Genomic DNA, 27,884 nt, shown 5'->3' with positions numbered 1-27,884 from the left:
TTCCCCTCCAGCTTAAGCGCAGCAGGACCCCCCTTCCCTCACCTGGGTCCCCCATGTGCGCTCCCCCTCCAGCTTAAGCTCAGCAGCAGCCGTCGCTAATATTAAGAGGCAGTGGGTGGGGATAACTCATCTCTTCCGCGTTCCAGTGTCGTCACTTCCTGCAATGCTGCCCACTGTATTGCAAGTGGACGGCATTGCAGGAAGTGATGACAGTAGAACGCATGCTGGAACGCGGAAGAGGTGAGTCATCCCCACCCACTGCCTCTTACTAATAGCGGTGGCTGCTGCTGAACTTAAGCTAGAGGGGGAGCGCAGATGGGGGACCCAGGTGAGGTAGGGGGGGGTCCGACCCACCTTCCTGCCGCTGCGCCCAATACCCCCTTCATGCCCGGTACCCCCTCCAGCTTGGTGGCAAGTCTAGGACCGCCCCTGGGGGCAGGGCGCTACTTAATATTAATAAAAATCCAAACATTGATATAGCGCTTTTTCCTGTCGGACTCAAAGCACTCAAGAACTGCAGCCACTGGGACAGGCTTAGGAGGCCACCCTGCAGTGTTAGGGAGTCTTGCCTTGAACTCCTTACTGAATAGGTACTGACCCTAGCCAGGATTCAAACCCTGGCCTCCCTTATCAAAGGCAGTGCCCTTAACCAGTACTCTATTCAGCCACTGCTACTCTTCTTCTTGCTTGGACCGGCCCTGGGGGCAGGGCACTACTTCTTCTTCTTGCTTGGACCATCCCCTTCTTCTTGCTTGGACCGGCCCTGGGGGCAGGGCGCTACTTCTTCTTCTTGCTTGGACCATCCCCTTCTTCTTGCTTTGACCGCCCTGGGGGCAGGGCGCTACTTCTTCTTCTTGCTTGAAGGTTGAGGCACTTACTCTATTATATACAGTATATAGATATGGTTTTCTCCCAAACATGACCATAGGCCACTTTCCTTCTCTATAAACATTGAAAGTATCTCTGTCTGATTTTTTAGTTTGATGTTTAGCTGCGTCCATGCAAAAAGGGTGTCAGCAAAAAGATTGCGTGGTGTAAACGATAAGCGGTAATAACGTTAATAAAAATATTGTGTTGTATTTCGTTTACAATAATGTTTTACAAATTAAAAAACATTTAATAATGTGTATGAAATCGCAAATTGTGAAAACGATAATCTTCCCTGTTTTAAAAGTGAAACTTATAATTACATTTGTTAAAAAAAAGATAATATATGTACTGTATAATCATTATAATTGTATAATATTGTGTAAAACCTTCATTTATCTTTTCTTTATGTAATAAAATTTGAAAATATTGTTTATAACGATGAAAAAAAATTTAAGTACGTTCATAATAACTGTAGTAAAACATTAGTAAATATTAACATTTTACTACAACTAAACCTAACCCTACTCTCACACAGAACCCTCCCTCTACCTATCCCTAACCCTTAGACCCCCTGGTGGTGCCTAATCCTAAACCCCCCCCCCTGGTGGTGTCTAACCCTTAGACCCCCTGGTGGTGACTAACCCTAAATTCCCCCTGGTGGTGCCTAACCCTAATTCCCCCCTGGTGGTGCCTAACCCTGATAGCCCCCCTGGTGGTGCTTAACTCTAAAACCCCCCTGGTGGTGCCTAATCCTAAATCTCCCCTGGTGGTGCCTAACCCTAGAACCCCCCTGGTGGTGCCTAACCCTAAATCTCCCCTGGTGTTGCCTAACTCTAAGACCCCCCCCTGGTGGTACCTAACCATAAGACCCTCTGGTGGTGCCTCACCATAAGACCCACCTAAGTGATAGCTTTATTGTGTAGATAATAATGTTTTACAAATAGTGACTTTAAATAATATATTACAATTTATATACTGATCACTTTATTATGTGAATAATATTGTTTCACAAACAGTTAGTAAATTTTAAATAACGTTTTAGTTAAATACGATAGATATGTTTAGTATTTTTGTAACCGTTATTCGTCACTGGCACATTTTGTAAAATTAAATCATCACCAGCTCATTTTAAAAACGTTAATAATCTCCAGGTGCCGTTTGAAAACGTTAATAATCTTCCGGCGCCCTTTTTTCCTGTTCGGCGCCCATCAAACGATATTTATTATGAGAGTGAATGGCAGCACCCTTTTTGTCCACTTGCCTCATATGCCCAAATTTCCTACTTCCGTTTAGCTAGCTTTTTGTTTTATTGATGTGACTTGAAACCATAAATTAATAGTGGCTTTTGTCACCCAAACATTGTTGAGGAGTATTTTATTAGTCTTTTTTTCAGGGAATGCAAAATAAAAAAAAAATCGCAAAATCAGAAATCGGAAAATAGAAATTGGAAAAAAAGAAAATCAGTCTGGTGATTGGCCTATAATTACTGCAGTGATCTGATTTTTGTAGAAACGTTCTGCATTCTCTGGTTGGTTCAATACTTCTTGGTTCTGTGGACTAAAATTACCGAGTTGTGGTAAATGGGATTTCCGTGGCATTTCAATTTCCAATTTTACTGAGAGCGCCAGAGCTGCAGCCTCTAAAGACACTCTCTACCAGGGACATTTAAAAACCTTGCCCAAAAACCAAAAACTCCTTACTGTTTTTTACGTGCTGGCTTGAGCCTGGATTCAGACCCTTGACAAAGGGCTCAAATCCCACATTAAAGGCAACAGCCTTATGCCTGGTTAGAGATGGCCCGAACGGTTCGCCCGCGAATGGTTCCAGGCGAACTTTGGGTGGTTCGCGTTCACCAGCGAAGGCAAACTTTTACGGAAGTTCGATTTGCCCCATACTGCTCCATTAAGGTCAACTTGTCTGCCTACAGTAATTAGTTAAGTGACAGCTGCTAACAGACTCTGCTAGGGAAAGCTTAGTTAGGCTCTTGTAGGCTTGTTAGCTTGCTCCTGGCTGATTGTTATTCCTTATATAGCACCCCACAACAGCTTCTTCCTCTCTCCCTTCTCCCAAGGGGGAGGGTCTTGTCTTCCAGGGAATTGTAGGATTTCAAAAGCCAGCTTACATACATTGGCCGGGAATCGACCCCAGGTCTAGCACTTGGTAGACAGCTCTCCTCACCACTATACACCCACCAACACTACATGCTAAAGCCAGCCTAGCATGTACCATTATGATATATCCAAGAGAAAAATTAGCTTGCTTAGGAATTTGTAGGATGTCAAAAGCCAACTCACATATGTGAGTTGGCTTTTGACATCCTACAAATCCTTAAGCAAGCTCATTTTTCTCTTGGATATATCACAATGGTACATGATAGGCTGGCTTCAGCATGTAACATTGTAGTGTGTTGTGTTGGTGGTATAATAGTTAGGATAGCAGCCTACCACGCGGTAGGCCTGGGTTCGATTCCTAGCCAATGTATGTGAGTTGGCTTTTGACATGCTACCAATCCCTAAGCAAGCTCATTTTTCTCTTGGATATATCATAATAGTACATGCTAGGCTGGCTTCAGCATGTAGCATTGTAGTGTGTTGTGTTGGTGGTATAGTGGTGAGAAGAGCTGTCTACCAAGCGCTAGACATGAGTTCGATTCCCGACCAATGAATGTAAGCGGGCTTTTGAAATCCTACAATTCCCTGGAAGACGAGACCTTCCTGATGTTGTAAAGCAGTGTAGGCCTGCAACTGAACATTCAATGAGGTTTCTGACCTTAAAACACTGCTTTGTGTCAAATCCAGATTTTTTTCTGGGACTTTTGATGTTTTTTCCACTCAACCATGTCTCCCTCCAGGTAATAGACCCCTTGAAACATCACTCTTTTCCATCACTTTTGTGGGCAGCATAATTTTTTCTAATTTTCCAAGTTCGCGTCTCCATTGAAGTCTATTGTGGTTCGCGAAAGTTCGCGCAAACCGAACTTTCGCGGTAGGAACCTAAAATCGGAGGTTTGGGCCATCTCTATGCCTGGCACACTCCATGCAATGTTGTGTCAGATGGATGGGTCGAATCGATTATTTCCGACAGGTCCGATCTGATTTCTGATTGCATTTCAAATTCATTTTGTATAGAAGTGATTGAAAAATTTATCAGAAAAATTATCGCAAATCAGATCAGACGTGTTGGAAATATTTGATTCGACCCATATTTATGTCGCAAAATTGCATCTTAGTGTGTACCAGGCATTACCAGTACGCTATCCAGCTATCTCGTTAATATGATTTTTGTATTTCACAAGCTGCAGTTAGTTTCTCCTCATTGGGCTGTATTCCCGTTGTCTGGTGTATCCTCTCTGGGAGTCACTGCTGGGATCTCCTGGAGGAATTCACATGAAACAACAGACATTACGAGCAGCCTCTGTGGATCCCCAGAAGTGTAATTCCCTCATCTTCCAGAGCTGTATGAATAGACGACAGAATACTATTTATGTTTATAAAGACACCTTCATTATTATTATTATTGTCACCATTGAGTAAGATTCCCTTCCATTCTGCTCAGCTTTCTCCTGCTCAGATGCCATTTGCTGCACACATACAAGGGAGATTTCATTACAACAGGTTTATTTTGTAGTCATTATTACTGGAAATTCCTAGCTTCAACTTGCATTCATGGATCAAATTCTGGAAAAACAAGTGCATAAAATTTTGAGAGTTGATGCTACAAAATATTATCCATTCTTGTCTTCTCTTTTTATGCCCTGGAAGCCTGGATGTATCAGCACATTGGGCTCAATTCTGAAAACATTACCGCATTTGGTAATGCAAAAATACCACTGATTTTATCAAACATCTAATTCTGATAGGCTGTTACCACATGGAAAAGTGAAGTTACCGAGCAGTGAGGTAAATTACTGACTTGTGAGGTAAGATCCTTACAAGTCAGTAAATGTCAATTCTGAAAGATTAGAGCTTTTGGTAACACATGCAAAAGTAGTTGCTTTTTAAGACCATCTCTTACCTGCCAGTAACTTCATCTTCTCCATGCGATAAGCTGTGTGGCTAGTGGTAGGCAGGAGGTGGAGAGTTTTCTTGTCACATCTCGTGATTCCTGGCTGATGAGGCTGCACTGGGGGCTGGGGATCTCTGCAGGGTGAAGGCATGGCTGCTGGAAAGCAGTCTCCTGCCAGGTGCTGTGGTGTCTCATTACATCCATCCTCTCTAGGTGCTTCTGACTGACCTCCATGCTCTTCCTGGCTGATCGTCCTGATTGGAGACAGCGTAGCACAGAGGGGGATGGTGCACAGAGCTGCTGCTGCGTGGATGTGATAGCGCAGCCCCTGCACTCAGCCCCGATGTCGTCTGCCCATAAGCCAGGGGGATAAGTGAACTGAGGAAGGCAACTCCGTCCCTCCTGTGCAGAAAAATACCTCACAAGGGAAACGTTTGAAGAATACTGAAGAAAAATCAGAGATACCGAATGCAATATTTATCCTCAAGTTTGTTATTTTACCAAGTGGCCTATCAGAATTGAGCCTATTGTGTGCAGTGCTGAATGAGTATAAGTTTCATCACCGGCTCTGGCCATGGTAGAGAAGCTCAGCAGAGCACCAGCAATGCCAATCTGCCATCCTGTGTTTATCAAACTTGGTTTCTAGCCCTTGACTCTAATAATGTCCAGGCACAACTTCCGTCCAATGGCATTACAAGCGAAATGCTGACAGTCAACAAATGTGACAAACGAGGAAGTAACAGAAACACTACTGCTCCCAGCTATTTCCTACGGGGGCTGTCAACTCAGCATCAAAACAGTGAATATACCAGACTCATCAATTATAGTGAACAGGTTGGTTTGCCATTTTATTGGTACAATTTGGTGATTGGCAACAATTGCTAATAAGAAATTGTAATTTCAGAAGTGCAAGTCGCTCTGAAATTTTCCATTTTTTTTAAATGAATTGTTGCTTTTAAATATGTGTCAAATAGACAAATGCTTTTAATTTAGAAGTTATCATGGCATTTCTCTGTTGATCAACCTTTATGAATAGGCATGTTCGTATAAAATACCATCTGTAGAGATGCTTAAAACAGGGCGCCCAATGCATAAAAGATAGGCTAATAAGCTATTAATCTTGTAAGCAGAGAGGGAATCTTACCTCTCCTGAAGAATTTGGACCAGTTTATTGAAAAAAAGGTTTTATTCAAGCACATAAAAGTGACAACGCGTTTCGCAGGTACTTGCCCGCTTCCATGCTTGCTACACAGCCATAGCAGTTAAAGGACTTACGAGGCCAAATATCGAAATTTTGGTCATTACCTGTTTCATATTAGAATCCATAGATGATTTCCTCCGCTCCCTCTATCCCATTACGCCTCAAATGTATTTATTACATGTCCCCCAGTCTGCGACCCGACCCCACAGCACGGGTCGTCTCGTATGCCACAATCAAGATGGCCACCGCCAAGATCCGCGCCTGCGCAGTACGCATGGCGGAGAGTGCGGCTGCACAGCTCTCCGCCCTCGCCCAGCTGCGTACTCAATGTCAGCGTCCTCCTAGCGTGGCAGCGGGCGCCCTCACATCGAGTACGCTGACATCGAGTACGCGGCTGGGCGATAGCGGAGAGCTGCGCAGCCGCACTCTCCGCCATGCGTACTGCGCAGGCGCGGATCTTGGCGGCGGCCATCTTGTTTGTGGCATACGAGACGACCCGTGCTGTGGGGTCGGGTCGCAGCCTGGGGGACATGTAATAAATACATTTGAGGCGGAATGGGACAGAGGGAGCAGAGGAAATCATCTATGGATTCTAATATGAAACAGGTAATGACCAAAATTTCGATATTTGGCCTCGTAAGTCCTTTAAGGCACCTGTTTTTTTCACTGACCTGAGAAAGTGGGCAAGTACCCGCGAAATGGTATCAGTTGAAAAGGGCGCCTGAGCTGCCTGTATGAAAAGGGCGCCGCCATAGACATCAATGTTATTTCTGGAAATATGGGCTACAAGGTGTAGAAAAGGGCCCCCGAGTTTTGATATAGGCTACAAGCGGGCGCCCCTTGTTTCCCATATTTTTTATTCGGCCGAGTTTTCATATAGGCTACAGGCGGTGGAAGCCGAATTATTTAATTCCCCCAATATCTATGGCGGCCTGGAGGGGGAATAGTAATTAACACATCCCAGACTTTTTTTGTAGCCAAAGTTTTTATATGGTCTACAAGTGCTGGAAGCCGAATTATTTCATTACCCCACTATCCATGGCGGCCTGGAGGGGGAATAGTAATTAACAGGTCCCGGAGTTTTTTTGTAGCCGAAGTTTTTATATGGGCTACACCAGGCGCCTTTTTTGTAGCCGAAGTTTTTATATGGGCTACACCAGGCGCCCTTTTTTTACAGGTGCCCTTTCATATAAACCCCGTGAAACGCATTGTCAATTTTATGTGCTTCAATAAAATACCTTTTTTTCAATAAACTGGTCAAAATTCTTCAGGAGAGGTAAGATTCCCTCTCTGTTTATAAGATTAATAGCTTATTAGCCTATCTTTTATGTACTGGGTGCCTCCACCCCTGTTTTAAGTGTCTTGTCATACCTCTTTTAGAGGTGGTAGTTTTTAGTTGTCCTAAAGAACTTCCGGAGTGTGACCACCCAGCTCCTGTCACAGACCTGGGAAACCGAGCGGGGACGGTTCATTTCCCGCCTGCTCTGACGGTGGTTGCAAGGATTTGCAACCCGCCATTGTGAGTATATACATCCTTAGCAATTTGCCTTCCTGAATCTTACACAATTCTGCACCATTGGGCTCCTGGGCTCCTTTTGTCTTTTAGATGAACCTGAGGTTGTTATAATCACAGGAACCATCGACATAAGCGATCTGTAGAGATGCAATTAATTACCTGCGGAAGAAAATACACATTATACATAAGGGCCCATATGCAAATCACTTTTTATTTTAGTATTTTCTTGCTTGCTGGTGGTTTAAAAGGCATTTTATGGCAAAGTGTGAATATATCATCTAGTCCTAGAAGACAACTCAGGTGAAAAAGTTAATTGCATATGGGCCTTATACAAGTCACTTTTTCTCCTAAGTTTTCTCCTAGGAGATACTTTTTCATCTTCTGTTTCAAATTAATGTTTGGCAACCTGCGACAGAGAAAGTATTGAAAAGAAGGGTGAAAAAGTATTGTCAAAATTATTCTGAGTATTGTCTTGCTTGCTAGTTGCTTAAAGGATACCCGAACTGACATGTGACATGGTGAAAAAGACATCAGCATGTACAGTGCCTAGCACACAAATAACTACGCTGTGTTCCTTTTTTTCTTTCTCTGCCTGAAGGAGTTAAATATCAGGTATGCAAGTGGCTGACTCAGTCCTGACTGGAAGTGACTACAGTGTGACTGATAAGAAAATCCAACTATAATACACTTTCCTAGCAGAAAATGGCTTCTGAGAGCAAGAAAGAGATAAAAAGGGAAATGTCTTATCAGTGAGGGTCACACTGTAGTCACTTCCTGTCTGAGTCAGGACCGAGTCATCCATTTACATACCTGATATTTAACTCTTTCAGGCAGAGAAAGAAAAAAAAGAAAGAATGCATAGTTATTTGTGCACCTGGCACTGTACATACACATGTCTATCTTATCATGTCACATGTCAGTTTGGGTATCCTTTAAAAGACATTTTATTGATAAGGTAGGAAAATATAACTTAGGAGAAAACTTTCACAAAACTTACTTATTCTTCAAACTTAACTGTAAAGGAGAGCTAATTCAAAAGTTGAACAAATACTTAACCACTTGAGGACCTAGGGCTTTCTACCCCTTAAGGACCGGCCACTTTTTTTCCATTCAGACCACTGCAGCTTTCACGGTTTATTGCTCGCTCATACAACCTACCACCTAAATGAATTTTGGCTCCTTTTCTTGTCACTAATACAGCTTTCTTTTGGGGCTATTTGATTGCTCCTGCGATTTTTACTTTTTATTATATTCATCAAAAAAGACATGAATTTTGGCAAAAAAATGATTTTTTTAACTTTCTGTGCTGACATTTTTCAAATAAAGTAAAATTTCTGTATACATGCAGCGCGAAAAATGTGGACAAACATGTTTTTGATAAAAAAAAAACCATTCAGTGTATATTTATTGGTTTGGGTAAAAGTTATAGCGTTTACAAACTATGGTGCAAAAAGTGAATTTTCCCATTTTCAAGCATCTCTGACTTTTCTGACCCCCTGTCATGTTTCATGAGGGGCTAGAATTCCAGGATAGTATAAATACCCCCCAAATGACCCCATTTTGGAAAGAAGACATCCCAAAGTATTCACTGAGAGGCATAGTGAGTTCATAGAAGATATTATTTTTTGTCACAAGTAAGCGGAAAATGACACTTTGTGAGAAAAAAAAAAAAAAAAAAAAGTTTCCATTTCTTCTAACTTGCGACAAAAAAAAATGAAATCTGCCACGGACTCACCATGCCCCTCTCTGAATACCTTGAAGGGTCTACTTTCCAAAATGGGATCATTTGTGGGGTGTGTTTACTGTCCTGACATTTTGGGGGGTGCTAAATTGTAAGCACCCCTGTAAAGCCTAAAGGTGCTCATTGGACTTTGGACCCCTTAGCGCAGTTAGGCTGCAAAAAAGTGCCACACATGTGGTATTGCCATACTCAGGAGAAGTAGTATAATGTGTTTTGGGGTGTATTTTTACATATAACCATGCTGGGTGGGAGAAATATCTCTGTAAATGACACATTTTTTATTTTTTTTACACACAATTGTCCATTTACAGAGAGATTTCTCCCACCCAGCATGGGTATGTGTAAAAATACACTACAAAACACATTATACTACTTCTCCTGAGTACGGCGATACCACATGTGTGGCACTTTTTTGCACCCTAACTGCGCTAAAGGGCCCAAAGTCCAATGAGTACCTTTAAGATTTCACAGGTCATTTTGAGAAATTTCGTTTCAAGACTACTCCTCACGGTTTAGGGCCCCTAAAATGCCAGGGCAGTATAGGAACCCCACAAATGACCCCATTTTAGAAAGAAGACACCCCAAGGTATTCCGTTAGTAGTATGGCGAGTTCATAGAAGATTTTATTTTTTGTCACAAGTTAGCGGAAAATGACACTTTGTGAAAAAACACAATTAAAATCAATTTCCGCTAACTTTTGACAAAAAATAAAAACTTCTATGAACTCACCATACTCCTAACGGAATACCTTGGGGTGTCTTCTTTCTAAAATGGGGTCATTTGTGGGGTTCCTATACTCCCCTGGCATTTTAGGGGCCCTAAACCGTGAGGAGTAGCCTTGAAACGAAATTTCTCAAAATGACCTGTGAAATCCTAAAGGTACTCATTGGACTTTGGGCCCTTTAGCGCAGTTAGGGTGCAAAAAAGTGCCACACATGTGGTATCGCCATACTCGGGAGAAGCAGTACAATGTGTTTTGAGGTGTATTTTTACACATACCCATGCTGGGTGGGAGAAATACCTCTGTAAATGGACAATTGTGTGTAAAAAAATCAAAAGATTGTCATTTACAGAGGTATTTCTCCCACCCAGCATGGGTATGTGTAAAAATACACCTCAAAACACATTGTACTACTTCTCCCGAGTACGGCGATACCACATGTGTGGCACTTTTTTGCACCCTAACTGCACTAAGGGGCATAAAGTCCAATGAGTACCTTTAGGATTTCACAGGTCATTTTTGTTTCAAGACTACTCCTCACGGTTTAGGGCCCCTAAAATGCCAGGGCAGTATAGGAACCCCACTAATGACCCCATTTTAGAAAGAAGACACCCCAAGGTATTCCGTTAGGAGTATGGTGAGTTCATAGAAGTTTTTATTTTTTTGTCACAAGTTAGCGGAAATTGATTTTAATAGTTTTTTTTCACAAAGTGTCATTTTCCGCTAACTTGTGACAAAAAATAAAATCTTCTATGAACTCACCATACTCCGTACGGAATACCTTTGGGTGTCTTCTTTCTAGAATGGGGTCATTTGTGGGCTTCCTATACTGCCCTGGCATTTTAGGGGCCCTAAACCGTGAGGAGTAGTCTTGAAACCAAATGTCGCAAAATGACCTGTGAAATCCTAAAGGTACTCATTGGACTTTGGGCCCCTTAGCGTACTTAGGGTGTAAAAAAGTGCCACACATGTGGTACCGCTGTACTCAGGAGAAGTAGTATAATGCGTTTTGGGGTGTATTTTTACACATACCCATGCTAAGTGGGAGAAATATCTCTGTAAATGACAATTGTTTGATTTTTTTACACACAATTGTCCATTTACATAGAAATTTCTCCCACCCAGCATGGGTATGTGTAAAAATACACCCCAAAACACATTATACTACTTTTCCTGAGTACGGCGGTACCACATGTGTGACACTTTTCTGCAGCCTAGGTGCGCTAAGGAGCCCAACGTCCTATTCACAGGTCATTTTGAAGCATTTGTTTTCTAGACTACTCCTCGCGGTTTAGGGCCCCTAAAATGCCAGGGCAGTATAGGAACCCCACAAGTGACCCCATTTTAGAAAGAAGACACCCCAAGGTATTCCGTTAGGTGTATGGCAAGTTCATAGAAGATTTTATTTTTTGTCACAAGTTAGTGAAAAATGACACTTTGTGAAAAAAAACCAATAAAAATTATTTTCCGCTAACTTTTGACAAAAAATAAAATCTTCTATGAACTCGTCATACACCTAACATAAGACCTTGGGGTGTCTTTTTTTTCTAAAATGGGGTCACTTGTGGGGTTCCTATACCGCCCTGGCATTTTACAGGCCCAAAACCGTGAGTAGTCTGGAAACCAAATGTCTCAAAATGACTGTTCAGGGGTATAAGCATCTGCAAATTTTGATGACAGGTGGTCTATGAGGGGGTGAATTTTGTGGAACCGGTCATAAGCAGGGTGGCCTTTTAGATGACAGGTTGTATTGGGCCTGATCTGATGGATAGGAGTGCTAGGGGGGTGACAGGAGGTGATTGATGGGTGTCTCAGGGGGTGGTTAGAGGGGAAAATAGATGCAATCAATGCACTGGGGAGGTGATCGGAAGGGGGTCTGAGGGTTTGGCCGAGTGATCAGGAGCCCACACGGGGCAAATTGGGGCCTGATCTGATGGGTAGGTGTGCTAGGGGGTGACAGGAGGTGATTGATGGGTGTCTCAAGGTGTGATTAGAGGGGAGAATAGATGCAAGCAATGCACTGGCGAGGTGATCAGGGCTGGGGTCTGAGGGCATTCTGAGGGTGTGGGCGGGTGATTGAGTGCCCTAGGGGAAGATAGGGGTCTAATCTGATAGGTAGCAGTGACAGGGGGTGATTGATGGGTAATTAGTGGGTGTTTAGGGTAGAGAATAGATGGAAACACTGCGCTTGGGTGGTGATCTGTTGTCGGATCTGCGGGCGATCTATTGGTGTGGGTGGGTGATCAGTTTGCCCACAAGGGGCAGGTTAGGGGCTGATTGATGGGTGTCAGTGACAGCGGGTGATTGATGGGTGTCAGTGACAGGGGGTGATTGATGGGTGATTGATAGGTGATTGACAGGTAATCAGTGGGTTATTACAGGGGAGAACAGATGTAAATATTGCACTGGCGAATTGATAAGGGGGGGTCTGAGGGCAATCTGAGATTGTAGGCGGGTGATTGGGTGCCCGCAAGGGGCAGATTAGGGTCTGATCTGATGGGTAACAGTGACAGGTGGTGATAGGGGGTGATTGATGGGTGATTGATGGGTAATTAGTGGGTGTTTAGAGGAGAGAATAGATGGAAACACTGCGCTTGGGTGGTGATCTGATGTCGGATCTGCGGGCGATCTATTGGTGTGGGTGGGTGATCAGTTTGCCCGCAAGGGGCAGGTTAGGGGCTGATTGTTGGGTGGCAGTGACAGGGGGTGATTGATGGGTGATAGGTGATTGGCAGGTGATTGACAGGTGATCAGTGGGTTATTACAGGGAAGGACAGATGTAATTAATGCACTGGCGAATTGATAAGGGGGGGGGGGGGTCAGAGGGCAATCTGAGCGTGTGGGCGGGTGATTGGGTGCCCGCAAGGGGCAGATTAGGGTCTGATCTGATAGGTAAAAGTGACAGGTGGTGATAGGGGGTGATTGATGGGTGATTGATGGGTAATTAGTGGGTGTTTAGAGAAGATAACAGATGTAAACGATACATTTGGGAGGTAATCTGACGGCAGGTTTGCGGGCGATCTAATGGTGTGGGTGGGTGATCAGATTGCCCGCAAGGGGCAGGTTAGGGGCTGATTGATGGGTGGCAGTGACAGGGGGTGATTGATGGGTGATAGGTGATTGGCAGGTGATTGACAGGTGATCAGTGGGTTATTACAGGGAAGAACAGATGTAATTAATGCACTGGCGAATTGATAAGGGGGGGTCTGAGGGCAATCTGAGCGTGTAGGCAGGTGATTGGGTGCCCGCAAGGGGCAGATTAGGGTCTGATCTGATAGGTAACAGTGACAGGTGGTGATAGGGGGTGATTGATGGGTGATTGATGGGTAATTAGTGGGTGTTTAGAGGAGAGAATAGATGTAAACAATGGATTTGGGAGGTGATCTGATGTCGGATCTGTGGGCGATCTATTGGTGTGGGGGGGGGTGATCAGATTGCCCGCAAGGGGCAGGTTAGGGGCTGATTGATGGGTGGCAGTGACAGGGGGTGATTGACGGGTGATTGACGGGTGATTGACGGGTGATTGACGGGTGATTGACAGGTGATTGACAGGTGATCAGGGGGATAGATGCATACAGTGAACAGGGGGGGGTGGTCTGGGGGGGGGGGGGGGTCTGGGGAGAATCTGAGGGGTGGGGGGTGATCAGGAGGGGGCAGGGAGCAGGGGGGGGATAAAAAAAAAATAGCGTTGACAGATAGTGACAGGGAGTGATTGATGGGTGATTAGGGGGGTGATTGGGTGCAAACAGGGGTCTGGGGGGTGGGCAGGGGGGGGTCTGATGGGTGCTGTGGGCGATCTGGGGCAGAGGAGGGAGAAATCAGTGTGCTTGGGTGCAGACTAGGGTGGCTGCAGCCTGCCCTGGTGGTCCCTCGGACACTGGGACCACCAGGGCAGGAGGCAGCCTGTATAATACACTTTGTAAACATTACAAAGTGTATTATACACTTTGTATGCGGCGATCGCGGGGTTAACATCCCGCCGGCGCTTCCGTATAGCCGGCGGGATGTTGCGGCGAGCGAGCGGTGACAGGCGCCGGCGGAGGATCGCGTCACGGATGACGCGATCGCTCCGCCCATGCCCTTAAATGGACCGCCGCCTCTGTGGGTGAGGCCGTCCTGCAGGGCTCCACTTCCCCGCCGCCCCTGTGTAGTGGGCGGTCGGGAAGTGGTTAAAGGATACCCGAGGTGACATGTGACATGACGAGATAGACATGGGTATGTACAGTGCCTAGCACACAAATAACTAGGCTGTGTTCTGTTTTTTTTTTCTCTGCCTGAAAGAGTTAAGCATAAGGTATGTAAATGGCAGTTGATGTCTGGGTCGAGACAGTGTAACCCTCACTGATAAGGAATTACAACCAGGGCTGGACTGGGACACTAAGGGCCCACCAGGAACGTTTCAGCCTGACCCCTCCCCCCATTTTGGGCTCACTAATGCTTGTACTCTAGAAATTTTGCGCAGATGACAGTGCTATGAAATACATATTTTGGTAGGACATAAGACTATGGTAGGGAAAAGATTGTGAGCTCTGCGGCGCATGCAGCAAAAATATGGGAGTGGCCATGCACTGGAACATGATACAGAAAATAAGATAGCGATGTTATTGACAGAAAGTGGGTCTGACCAGATAAACTTTAGATAAAATAATCAAGTACCCTATATACTCGAGTATAAGTCTAGAGATTTAGGTCTGACTCACTAAATAAAAAGTATAGGGGTCGACTTATACATGAGTAAAAGGAAACAATGAGCACACTGAGTAGTGTGTGTACTATTATTGACATTCCCATTTGCAGCAATTTACCCTGTGGTAAGTGAAACTTTCTTGATAAAGGAAATACCAAGAAAACACAGGTCTCAAAGTCCTGGCCACAACAATTAACAAGAAAAGGGTCAGGGGGCAAATACTGGCCTGCAGGAAGGGAAGTGAATAATTGCAGCACTTGGGGACCTGGAGGAGGTATTGGCTGCACTTAAGGGACAGGAGGGGTTAATGGCTGCAATACTGTATGCAGTGCAGTCATTAACCCCTCCTGAGCCCCAAGTGCAGCCATTAACTTTGCTGGGTAGACTTATACTTGAGTCAATAAAAAATTCCAGCTTAAGATGGTCAAATATTGGAGTTGACTTAAACAAGAGGTCGACTTGTATTCAGGTATATACGGTAGTTACATGCCTCATGGTAATTTATCAAGTAATCAAATGCCGATAAAGAATAAAATAATTAAGTAGCCAGGTGCCTTGCAATGAACAAAATAAATAGCCAGGTGCGTCAAAATAAAATAATGTAGTAGCCAAATGGGCCCTGTATACATAAATTAAGTAGCCATGTTCCCAAGAAAATAGAATTAAGTAGCCATGTGCCCATATACTGTATATCAGTATTAGGTAGCTGGGGCTGGCTGGGGAGGGCTGAGTGCTTTGCTGGGTGCTGCTACTGCCTGTAATGCTAGGCGGCCTTAGAGTATGCAGGGCCTGAGACAAGTGCCATATGAAGGACTTAGAGCCTGAGTATTGTTGCCCCCAGTATAGGTAGCCAGCTATAGGTGTCCCCAGTATAGGAAGTTAGCTATATGTGTCCCCAGTATAGGTAGTTGACTACAGGTGTCCCCTGTATAGGTAGCCTGGGAGGGGGAGCTTGCCTCCTGCTACTCGGTGGGTCTGGGAGGGCTCATTTAAAGTATAGGGGCTAGGCCTACCGGGAATTCTCCCATGTTCCTGGTGGCCCAGTCCGACCCTGATTACAACCATAAAACACGTTCCTAGCAGGAAATGGCTTCTGAGAGCAGGAAAGAGATAGAAAGGGTAAATAGTTCATAGATTTTAGCTCTGGCATACTTCAATGAATGTGTCATTGAGCAGAAACAATCAAACAGTAAAACTCTAAAAGGTGGATTTAAATATATAATAAACCTGTGAAATATCAAAAAAAAAATCATTTTTAGGAGAAGGAGGATAGATACAATTGTTTATCTCATCAGTCCTTTAATGAGACAAACAGATAAAGGCTTGTATGCAATTAACTTTTTCACCTGAGTTTTCTCCTATGTGAGAGAAAATACAATGCTTTTTAACCAACCTGCAATGAAGAAAATACTCAAAATAAATTTGAAAGTTGTTTTCCACCTAGTTTTTCTGTACTTTTTCAGTTGCAAAATGTGAACAATTATTTTATATACCAGATGATAAATTATGTCCTAGGAGAAAACTCAGGAGAAATAGCTGACTGCATATGGGCCAAGGAGAGAAAAATCATGAGTTAAGTTATTTAAGGATAAATAAAGGTGAGATAATTCAACAGAAAAGCATTGCAAATCAGCCACTAGTGTCCACTTTTTCTCCCAAGATTTCTCCTAGGTGATATTTTCAACCCTTGTCAATAAAATGATTTTTTTAAACCACCAGCAAGCAAGAAAATAATTTTGACAGTACCTTTTCATCTGCTTTTTAGTACCTTTTCAGTTGAAAAATGCTGAAAAATTATTTTAAATAGAGGATAAAACATTATCTCCTAGGAGTAAACTTAGGACGTGAATTGCATATGGCCCTAGATGAGAAGCTGAGTCTGATAATGTTTTCCTAGGAATGAGCTTGCCTAAGTAATTTTGGCATTGAAATTGTTATCTTGATTCTGAATTTTTGAAGAATATAAGTAGCAGTAGTAATTAGCCATCAGTAAAAGCAAAAAGTTTTGAATCAGGATGATATCACTTTGAAGAAGGCTGTTTAGGTTAAAGCTTACTGTATTTTTGGACTATAAGACTCACTTTTTCTCCCCCAAAAGTAGGGAAAAATAGCCACTGCGTCTTATAGTCCAAATGCAGGGAGTTCCTGACTTGTGAACACCTGCCAATACGAACCTCCAACCCACTGCAATGTTGGGGAATCTCTGTACTATGCCCATGCAGTGGAGGACACAGGGGGACAAACAGAGGACACACAGGGGCATAGAGGAAGACACAAAGGAGATGCAAAGGGGCATAGAGGAGGACACAAGGAGGACAGAGGCAAACACATGGGGGACACAGGAGGACACAAAGGGGACATAGGAGGATACAGGGAGACGCAACAGGTACAAGGGGGCATGAGGTATAAAGGGGGCATAATCCACAAGATGCCCCTTCAGCATGGATGCACCAGGTTTAGTTTATATTTTTTTCCCCTGGTTCTTGTCCTCTAAACCTAGGTGCGTCTTATGGTCAGGAGCGTCTTATAGTCCGAAAAATACAGTACTTTTTATCTTGGCCATTAGACAACAGATTGTATCATCACGATTCAAAACTTGTAGAAAAAATATAAATCGTTTTTGCAAGATACACAGTCTGAAAAATTGAGAACTTCTTTGAAAATGTTTGCAAAGAGAACAAAGATAGGGACACTAAGAGTCAAATATAGTGTAGTATGTACTGGTAACATGGGATGAAAATGTGTTTTCTCATGGCAATATAGTTCCGTATAAGCACAATTCTATATACAGTAAGCACACCTGAACTGGACTCAAACCTGGGGCTTTTAACTTACTTGGGGCTTCTTATGTGAAGTGTGATCCAGTGTTGGTCGAGGAGCAGAAATGCAGACATCAAACCAACAAACGTTGATTCTGGTGATACCTTTAATGACTAACTGTGCATGGTTTATTGCCATGACAATAAACCATGTACAATTGGTCATTAAACGCATCACCAGAATCAACGTTTGTTGGTTTAATGTCTGCATTGGGGCTTCTTACGGCCCCTCATAGTCCATCAGGTCCCTTGGCATTTTTTGGGTCCCCTCCATTCTCCTGCTGGCAGCTCCGTAAGATCTGCAAATGGAACTCCAGTAGCAATCTCCAAAATGCACTGCGGCAACATACAGTACAAGGGTTTACAATTAGCAATGCACTTCTTATAAACAATAAAATTACATATAAAACGTAGATATCGCTGCAATGCCAATAAAAGTCCAGTGACCGACTGATGAGGACACAAAAGTCCCTTAAACAGCGATGAGCATCCATGGGCAACATGTGATAGGAATCTTCAAACAAAATGACAGCCACCACCTCACCCGTAACCACTTGTGTACCAGCAGTTTCTGGCCCCTTAAGGACCAGAGACGGCTGGTACCAGAGAACAGGGCTTACCAATGAGTCGCTTCACAGACCCAATGTTCACCCATCGCTGCATGCCCCTCGACGCCAGAGCTCTTTGAATCATTCAGGAGCCATTTTAATTGGCTTCTGACCCCATCATCAATGTAAGTTAATGTGATTAGCTCACAGTGATCATGAGGTCAGGAGCCAATTAAATCAGCTCCTAACTGGCTCACAGATCTCTGCCTTCATAGTGACAGCACAGCGAGGGTCCGTGCGGCACAGTAATTGAAATCTACCCCCTGGCAGGAATAAGCAGCTGCAAACGGGGCATAGATTTCAAATATCGAGGTCAAGAAGTGGTTAAAAATGGGCAATCACCCTTGATTAATTATCCTCTGCAAAATGAGTCCACAGTGCTTCTGGAGTGTTAAGGTAACAGCCTGCCACGGATCAGTACCAATACCTCTGCAATCACTAGTCTTCTTATGGCATTACACCGCAAGGATAAAAATGCACATCCCTCCATAGCGTAAAATTACTCCAAAATGTATTAATATTTATATATATGTTTGCATCAATACATTTTGCATTGGTTTTACGCTATGGAGGAATGTGCTGTCACTCTGTTTTAAGATTCCTGCCTATCACGTGTTGCCCATTGACATCCACTTTCTGAAGGGCCTACTGTACCTGTGCCTTCATCTGTCAATCATTGGACTCTTATAGGAGTTGTAGGGCTATCTATGTTTTATATGGAACTTCAGTAGGGCCTACTGAACATGGACGGCCCTGTCCAAGGACCCTTCTCAATCGCGCTCCTGTTGCCGGTAGCAGTGTTTGTTCTTTTTAGAACCATGCATATGCAGAACACTTCCTGCAACAGGAGCACAATCGAGAGCGGCACGTGAAATGGACTGCACATGCGCAATAGGTGTTCCAGTGCCACACTTCACAAAGATGCCAGTGAGAGAAAGGAGGGGACCCAGAGGATGCTGAGAGACCTGACACACTGTGGGGGGGTTGCTGGAAGAAACTCCTGTATGATAAGTTTCATTAAAAAACCCAGGTTGAAGAACTGGTTCACACTAGGTCCGGAAACGTCTCCGGTTTTAAAACCTGATCAAAACCAGAGACACAGACAGCACTGTTAAAAATAGGAGCCGTCTTCACCCAAACAAAAAACGGATCCATATGCGTTTGTGAGGACCCGTTTTTCACACCTGAACGGAAGGTCTGGGCCTGCTGCATTTTCCTGCAACCCATATGGATCTGGATACATGGAGGGGTAATGGCAGGCAATGGGAAAACAGATCCCCCTCTACACAGGCACTTTTGGACACAGAAACTGATCTCTTTCTGTGTCCCAGCCTATAGGGGAGAGAGTGGGTCACCATGCTGGAGGGGCATAGCAGGCAAGACGGGGGTGGCAGCGGTCAGCGGGGAGGGGGATGTCCCCCCCCTCACCTGGGTCATCCGTCCCCACTACCCCCTCCAGCTAGTTTGCTCAAAAGTTGTTTCAATGTAGAAAAGCGGCAAGAGGGGAGCTTACCTCCTCCTTGTACTTCCTCCACTCGCCGTGTCACTGCCTGCAATGCCGTCCTCCAAAGTATAGAGCGGAGGAAGTACAATGAGGAGAAGGTAAGCTCTCTGCTCACCGCTCTTCTACTTTTGAAAAACTTTAGGGAAAAACTAGGTGGAGGTGGAGGTCCCACCTCCCCGATGACCACTGCCACCCTGTCCTGCCTGCCCATCCATCCAAAATGCAAACGGATCATGCTGCAAAAAAACAGCATGGATCCGTTTGTGTTCAGGTTTGGATGGTCCACGGACTGCTAGGATCACGGACCGCAGGCTCCGTCCTGCAACCGTGCCTAGTGTGGACCTAGCCTAAGTCCAGTTCAGGTATGCTTTAAGGAAGGCCAGTGAGGCCCCAGTGTGACCTCACTTCTGCCATTCCTTTATTGACAGCAAAGTACTGGAATACATTTCAAATGGTCCATTGAAAATTACAGAAAAATCTCAATCACGTAAAACTGCATGAAAAACACAAATGCAGAAAAATCTACTTCCTCCTAATCAACATCGTTAACTAAGGAACTGTTATGCATAGACCAAAGTATTACGCTAAAGTATAAATTATACTATTAGCAATTCTAACCCAACCCCCAAACCCTAACCCTAAACCAACCCTAACCCAATCTCAGACTTAACCCAACCCCTCCAACTCTTACTCCACCCTAACCCTAACTCATCATAATTATTGTTTAGTTATATACTAAAAAGTCAGAACTTAAACCTCTGCTATTGACTTCAATTCAAATTTTGCACTGACTTCATAAAGCAGAACTGTAACCTACTGTAAAAATATTTAACCACCGTTAATCTTAATTACAATTAAATTGTGATTTCACAATGCAAATGTGGAATCTGCAAAATTCAGAATTCATCCGGAATTCCTTGCAAAATGTCAGAATTTCATCAGACTCAGAATTTGGCAATTGTGACCATATCTAATTGTTTCTCCATAATGGTCAACATAACAATATACAGTACATACATTTCATTAAGTAAGTAACTCACAGCAAGGGCTATATCAATGAATTGTCCAGGAACGGCTGCAATTCTCTGTTATCTAATAAATTCAGGCCAGTCTTACAGAAACAGTTAAGCCTAGGAGAACCTCAATAGCTCATGTCCATCATCTTTACTATGGCAAATGTAACCATGTCATAATCACGTTACTCTTTTCCAGCCATGTTGAGTCCTACAAACCTATCTCCGATGAACATGACCATCGTAGAAGAATTCTTTCTGGTGGGCTTTTCCTTTCCATCGGACATAAGGCCAGCAATCTTCTCCATTTTTCTCATGTGCTACTTGTTAACCATGGCAGGCAACATGTTTATCATTGGTGTGTACCTTAGCTTTCCGAGTCTGCAGACCCCAATGTACTACTTTCTGTGCAATTTTGCAATCATAGACACCATTTTCACCAGTACAGCTGTGCCACTTCTCTTAAGGGGTCTTATCAGCCACAGTAATCAAACATCTGTACCTGTTTGTCTGTTTCAGTGCTATTTATACTATTTTGTAGGGATGTCTGAATTTTGCTTGATTGATGTGATGTGTTATGACAGGTACCTGGCCATATGCCACCCACTACATTACTCAGCCATCATGCATAGGAGGAGGTGTGTTCAGCTAGTAATTGGATCTTGGGGCGCTTCCCTTTTACTTATCTTACCTCCTTTCATACTGATTTTCAGACTGTCATTTTGTTTTTCTAAATTAAACCACTTTTTCTGTGAGTTGGGGCCTCTTCTACAGAACTCTTGTGCTGTTCCGTATTACCTCCAGCCTCTGATGTTTGTCAGCTGTGGATTCTTGCTTTGTTCTCTCATGGTGGCCATCACCCCCTACACTCACATCATCTTAGCAATCTATAAGATACGTTCAGCTAAAGGAAGGAAAAAGGTCTTCTCCACTTGTTCTTCTCATGCGATGGTGGTCACTCTTTTATTTGGCAGCTGCATATTTATGTATATGAAGCCCATTGACCGTCTAGGGGGTGACTATGACAAAAAAGTGGCCCTCCTGAACACTGTGGTGGTTCCTTTGATTAATCCTTACATCTACACACTGAGAAATGAAGCAGTAAAAAATATACTTAAAGCCAACAAGCAATAAGATTGTCTTTTTGAAGCTGGCCCTCCTGCAAGCAACACAAATAACAATTCCATTATGTTTGGTTAGTTCTACAATTGTGACAATGTGTGCTGCAAAAATTAAGATTTAAGGTTTTCACTAGATTTTTTTCTCTCCAGATGATAATGTCACCCAGCCCCACTACAATGGCACATGGACATAAAACCAGTATGGTTGGAAAGTGCCACATCTGTGCCCATTTCCGCTGCAAAAATTATTGTTTGGTCTTTTATAGGTTTTAACGTTTCTATACAGGTCAAAGAGTCACCTAGCGGTACACTGTTGTAAGAGGGCTCAGTGAAACATTGACCCTTGTAAAAACAACAAAAACAAAAAAACAAAACAAAATAAAAACTTTAATATTACAAAAACGGTTAAAAGGTACAACAATGATTTTTGTAGCACAGAAAAGCACAGACACAGCAATACCCAATCATACCAGTTCCATGTCTGTGCACTCTTGTAGAGGGCTGGGTGACATCATCATCTGTAAAAAAAAAATAGTATCAAAACAAAAGCAGCATAAATCAGTATTTTTTCAGCACAAATGAGCTCAAACATAACACCCAGAAAACATGGTGGAATTTTTATTGGTGCTGATTGTAGGGTAGTAAGCTTTATGTAGGCCAATAGAGACTAAAAGTGAACTTCATATGAAAGTCAACTGGTGTGATACGGCAAAAGAAGAGAAACAGGGCATGCCAAGACTGTAGAGGTTAATGGGGATGTCATGCATGGTTCTTCCTCAATGCTTAATTGGTGGGACTTGGAACCATACATTAATACTGGCTTTTGTCACAAATTCTACCACTATACATATACTGTATAAACAATGAAAGTATCACTGTCTGACTTGTTTGTTTCAGATACAACAAAAGGAATTCCTTTCATACATTTCATACATATAAGAATGGAAGGTGGCTATCACTGCAGTTACACAACAGATTGCTGTCATCAATGAAACAAATACTTAACGCAAACATCACAACTGTTGTAGAGTAACTGGACTGTAGGGGAGCTTCAACTGATAATGCGTGTTTATAATAGTTGTGATATCACTATAGGCTTATAAACTGCTCACTGGTCCATCAGAAGATTCCACACAATATACCTGCATATGGGCGGGTGGAATAGAGAAAACAGCATTGGTGAGAGGTAAGAGTTGGCCATTAGAAAGGAGTTTTCATTGGTGTGAGGTTAGGACTGAACAATAGGAAGAAATGTACATTGGTGAAAGCTTAGCGTTGGGCGTTAGGAAGATGTTTACATTGGTGGGAGATTAGCATTGGGCACTAGAAAGAAGTTTAAACTGGTCGGAGGATATGGTTGGACATTAGGAAGATGTTTTCATTGTTGGGAGGTTGGAGTCGAGAATTAGGAAGAAGTTTACACTAGTGAGAGCTTAGTGTTTGGCATTAGAAAGAAGTTGTCAATGGTAGGAGGCTAGGGCTTGCCATTAGGAAGACGTTTACATTGTTGGGAGGTTAGAGTTGACCATTGCGAAAAAGTTTACATTGAATGGAGGTTGGGGTTGAGTACTAGGAAGATGTTTACACTGGTGGGAGGCTAAGGTCAGCCATTAGGAAGAAGTTTAAAAAGGTGGGAGATTAGTGTTGGGCATTAGGAAGAAGTTTACACTGGTTATAGTTTAGTGTTGGGCATTAGGAAGATGTTTACACTGTTGGAAGCTTAGTGTTGGCCATTAGTAAGAAGTTTAAACTGGTGGGAAGTTGGTGCTGAGCATTAGAAAGACATTTACACTGGAGGGAGGTTGGTGTTGAGCATTAGGAAGGTGTTTACACTGGTGGGAGCCAAGTGTTGGCCATTAGGAAGAAGTTTACAATGGTGGGAGGTTAGGGTTGGCCATTAGGAAGAAATTTACACTGGGTAGAGGTTGGCGATTAGGAAGGCGTTTACATTTTGGGAGGTTGGGGTTGAGCATTAGGAAGAAGTTTACATTGGTGGGAGCTTAGCGATGAGCATTAGGAAGACGTTTACACCGGTAGGAGGTTAGGGTTGGCCATTAGGAAGAAGGGAGGTTATAATTACAGCTGGCTTTAGATTGCATATTCTTGCTTATGGGAATCAGTTCCTTTTTTTGCCAGACTTGTATAATGCCTGCTCTTGTTGGCACTTACTTTTAGGTGGATTGATCTGTTCACTTTCTACAGGAATTACCTTATTCCTGGTCTTGAAGAAGACCCAAATAAAATCATGCAACTATATGTAAAGGTCAAGTCCTGAGTTGAGTCCCAGGTTGGGGAAAATCATAAACTCTAAGGAGACACCACTTGAACTTCCATCATCATATTTCAAATGTATGCCTCCTTTAAAAAAAATACAGGCACTTCCTGTATGAGAAAAATAAAGACTACAGTTAGCATCTAAGACTTCAACTCGCAAAACAATAAAAGTTCCAGTAGCAAAAACCTATTCCATGATATATTCTACAGTCCAAAATCTGAAGATATAGAATTCCATGATGTATATGTTTAGATTTTGTCAATAATATTGTATTTCACAAGCTGCAGTTAGTTTCTCCTCATTGGGCTGTATTCCCGTTGTCTGGTGTATCCTCTCTGGACATCACTGTTGGGATCTCTTGAAGGAATTCGGATGAAACAAAAGACATTATTGATCCCCAGAAGTGTAATTCCCTCATCTTCCGAAGCTGTATGAATAGAACACAGAATACTATTTATGTTATGAGGACACCTCCATTTATTGTCACCATCGAGTAAGATTCTCACCCATTCTGCTCAGCTTTCTCCTACTCAGCTGCTATTTACTGCACACATACAAGGGAGAATTTATTACAACACATTTATTTTGTAGTCCTTTTTAGGCATTTATTTAGAAAATCCAATCTTCAAGCAGTATTTATGGATCCATTTCTTGAAAAACGAATTTCAACGTTTTAAGAGTTGATGCTAGAAAATATCTATTTAGTCTCCTCGTTGCCTCTTTGTAATCGTCACATTGTGTGCAGTGCTGAATGACTACAAGTTCCTTCACCAGCCCCGGCACTGGCAGAGAAGCTTAGCAGAGCACCGGCAATGCCAATCTGCCATCCTATGCCTATTAATCTTGGTTTCAAGCCGTTAAATCTAATAATGTCCAAGTACATCTGTCCAATGGCGGTAATAGAAAAATGATGACTGTCAACAAATGGGACAAATGAGGTTTTGAAAGAAACACTTCTACTTTCAGCTATTTCCTATGGGGGTTTGTCAGCATCAAAAGGGTGAACACAGTGAAACCGTCTGATATAGTGAACAGGTTGGTTTTCCATTTTATTGGCACAATTTGGCCACTAGTAGAAAATGCTAAAAAGTAAAAGTGATTTCTGTAGTGCCAAGCTCTCTGAAATGTGCCTTTGTCTTAATTGTATTGTTAGTTTTATATACAGTTATACAGTAATAGTTGACCTAAGCTCATTTAAAAATGGGCTCTAGGTCTCTTCACGGGCCACCACCGCCAGTCAGTGTGCACGTGCCATCCGCCCGTCCGCCCTGCTCCCTGGCCCGTCCTCCTGTCCCAACCGTTGACTGTACTGCGCAGTACAAAAACCACGGACACACAGACAGGGAAAGAGGATGACGCAGGGACAGTTAGGTTTTATTATATACTGTAGGATAAACCCTTTTTTTGCGTAAATATTAATTTACTCTACTGTCAACAAAATAGAAAAGATAGTGGTATGTCTTTCATGTCTTTCCAAACAAAGATTTTTAGTAAAACAGTTTTTAGTTGTAGGAAATGTGATCAAACGTGAAAACTGGTAGTGTAGAAATTTGTGTAACCTTGTAATTTTGCTGATTTGAATTAACGTAGCAGCTCTACAGTCTGGGTCCCAATTGTGCGAGGGCTGAGTAAACAAGGAGTCTTATCTATTAGTCATAAATCAGCATCAGCTAACAAACTCTCACCCCATTTAAATGTTCTGTTTCATTTAAAGAAAACCTGTAACTGTAACAGTTGACCATAAAATCCTGCTTAACAGACTGCAGGAGTACTGTGGCATCAGTGGATCAGTCCTCCAGTGGTTCAGATCATTCCTGACTGACAGAGCACAGAGAGTATCCCTAGGACCTATAATGTCCAAACCTGCACCTCTACAATTCGGAGTGCCACAAGGATCAATCCTATCCCCTCTGCTGTTTGCAATCTACATGTTGCCAATCGGTACACTTATCCAACGACATGGCCTGACGTACCACTGCTACGCCGATGACACACAGCTATACCTGTCCTTCAAACCTGGTGGAACAGACCCTACCCCAAAAATAAACTCTTGCTTAGCTGAGCTTCAGGCATGGATGAATGATAACTGGTTGAAACTGAATGCTGACAAAACTGAGGTCCTGTTTGTCCAAAGCCAGTGCTCGCCATCAAAACAGCTCTATCCTAAAGCAACACCAATCAGGAGTGGGAATTCAGACATAAACAGCTCCAACCTTGTGCGCAGCCTTGGCGTACTAATCGATGGGGAATTGAGTTTCAGAAACCAAATTTCATCTGTAGTTAAATCTTCCTTCTTTCATCTGAAGAACATTGCAAAGATTAAACATCTGATTCCCACAGAGGATCTTCAAACCCTAGTCCACGCCTTCATCACATCACGGCTGGACTACTGCAATGCCCTTTATGCTGGCCTCCCCAAAAAGGACCTGCGTCGCCTGCAATTAGTGCAGAATGCTGCTGCCAGATTGCTAACAAACCAGCCTCGCCACTGTCACATTACACCGATCCTTCGCTCACTGCACTGGCTACCAGTAGAATGGAGAATACTCTTCAAGATTGGACTGCTGACATTCAAACCCCTGCACAATCAGGGCCCTGGATACATGAAGGACTTGCTGAAGCTGCACCACACCTCTCACAACCTCAGATCAGCAAGTTCTATAAACTTGGTCACTCCCAGAGTGCACCTCAAAAAATCTGGAGACAGAGCCTTCTGTCATGCTGCCCCTACTCTTTGGAACTCCCTACCACACCCAGTAAAGACAGCACCATCCCTGGAGCTATTCAAATCCAGACTGAAAAGCCACCTGTTTAGCCTGGCATTTCCAGATTCATAAAATTCTTCCTCTGTACCACGATGGTCGGAGCCATGCTTATGCGCTTTGAGTCCCACGGGAGAAAAGCGCTTTACAAATGTTATTTGTTGTTGTTGTTGTTGTAACTAGAAAAAGTTCCCCTGGGGGTACTCACCTCGGGTGGGGGAAGCCTCCGGATCCTATCGATGCTTCCCCCGTCCTCCTGTGTCCCACGGCGGCCACGCTGTGCCCCTCCGAACGGCGGGGATGTAAATATTTAACTTCCCAACTCCAGCGCAGGCACAGTATCGGCTCTCTGCTTGGAGGTAGGCGGAAATGGCCGATCGCTGTCGGTCCGCTGTACTGCGCAGGTACAAGTCTCCTACGCCTGTGTAGTAGAGCGGACCCGACAGAGATCGGCTATTTCTGCCTATCTCCGTGCTGAGAGCTACAACAGCGCCCCCTGCTGGAGCCAGGGAAGGTAAATATATCTAGCCTTGTCAGGCTTGTTGAGCCAGGATTGCGGGAGGCTTCGGAGGAGTCAGCGCTGGATTGCCTGCAGCTACAGGGGAGGGGGAAGCATCATTGGGACCCTGAGGCTTCCCCCTCCTGAGGTAAGTACCCCTACGAGACTTTTTTTTATTACAGAGTCTCTTTAAGGCATCTTAATGACATGTATTTTTGCTTGCAAAAAAATTCTATGTATCCCTTTTGAAGTTGCATGTATATAGCTGTCTGTTCCATCAGCTTGTAAGCAAACAGAACTGAGTCTGATGAAGGCTACACAGCTTAAAACCTGCTCGTATTCTTTTAAGTTAGCCAATAAATGGTATCATCCTGATTCGAAACTTCATGGTTTTAATGATGGCTAACACGGTACTATACCCTACTGCTACTACTATACTGGTGATTACTTACAGCACAAAATTGTTTGGAATAACTTGTTAAGCCTTGAACTCCATGGATATGTGTGTAAAATTAATATTTTTATAATAATAATTATAATAA

This window comes from Hyperolius riggenbachi, chromosome 4, assembly GCF_040937935.1.
Source record: "Hyperolius riggenbachi isolate aHypRig1 chromosome 4, aHypRig1.pri, whole genome shotgun sequence".
NCBI classification, from domain to species: domain Eukaryota; kingdom Metazoa; phylum Chordata; class Amphibia; order Anura; family Hyperoliidae; genus Hyperolius; species Hyperolius riggenbachi.
Note: the sequence above shows the minus strand (reverse complement) of the source record.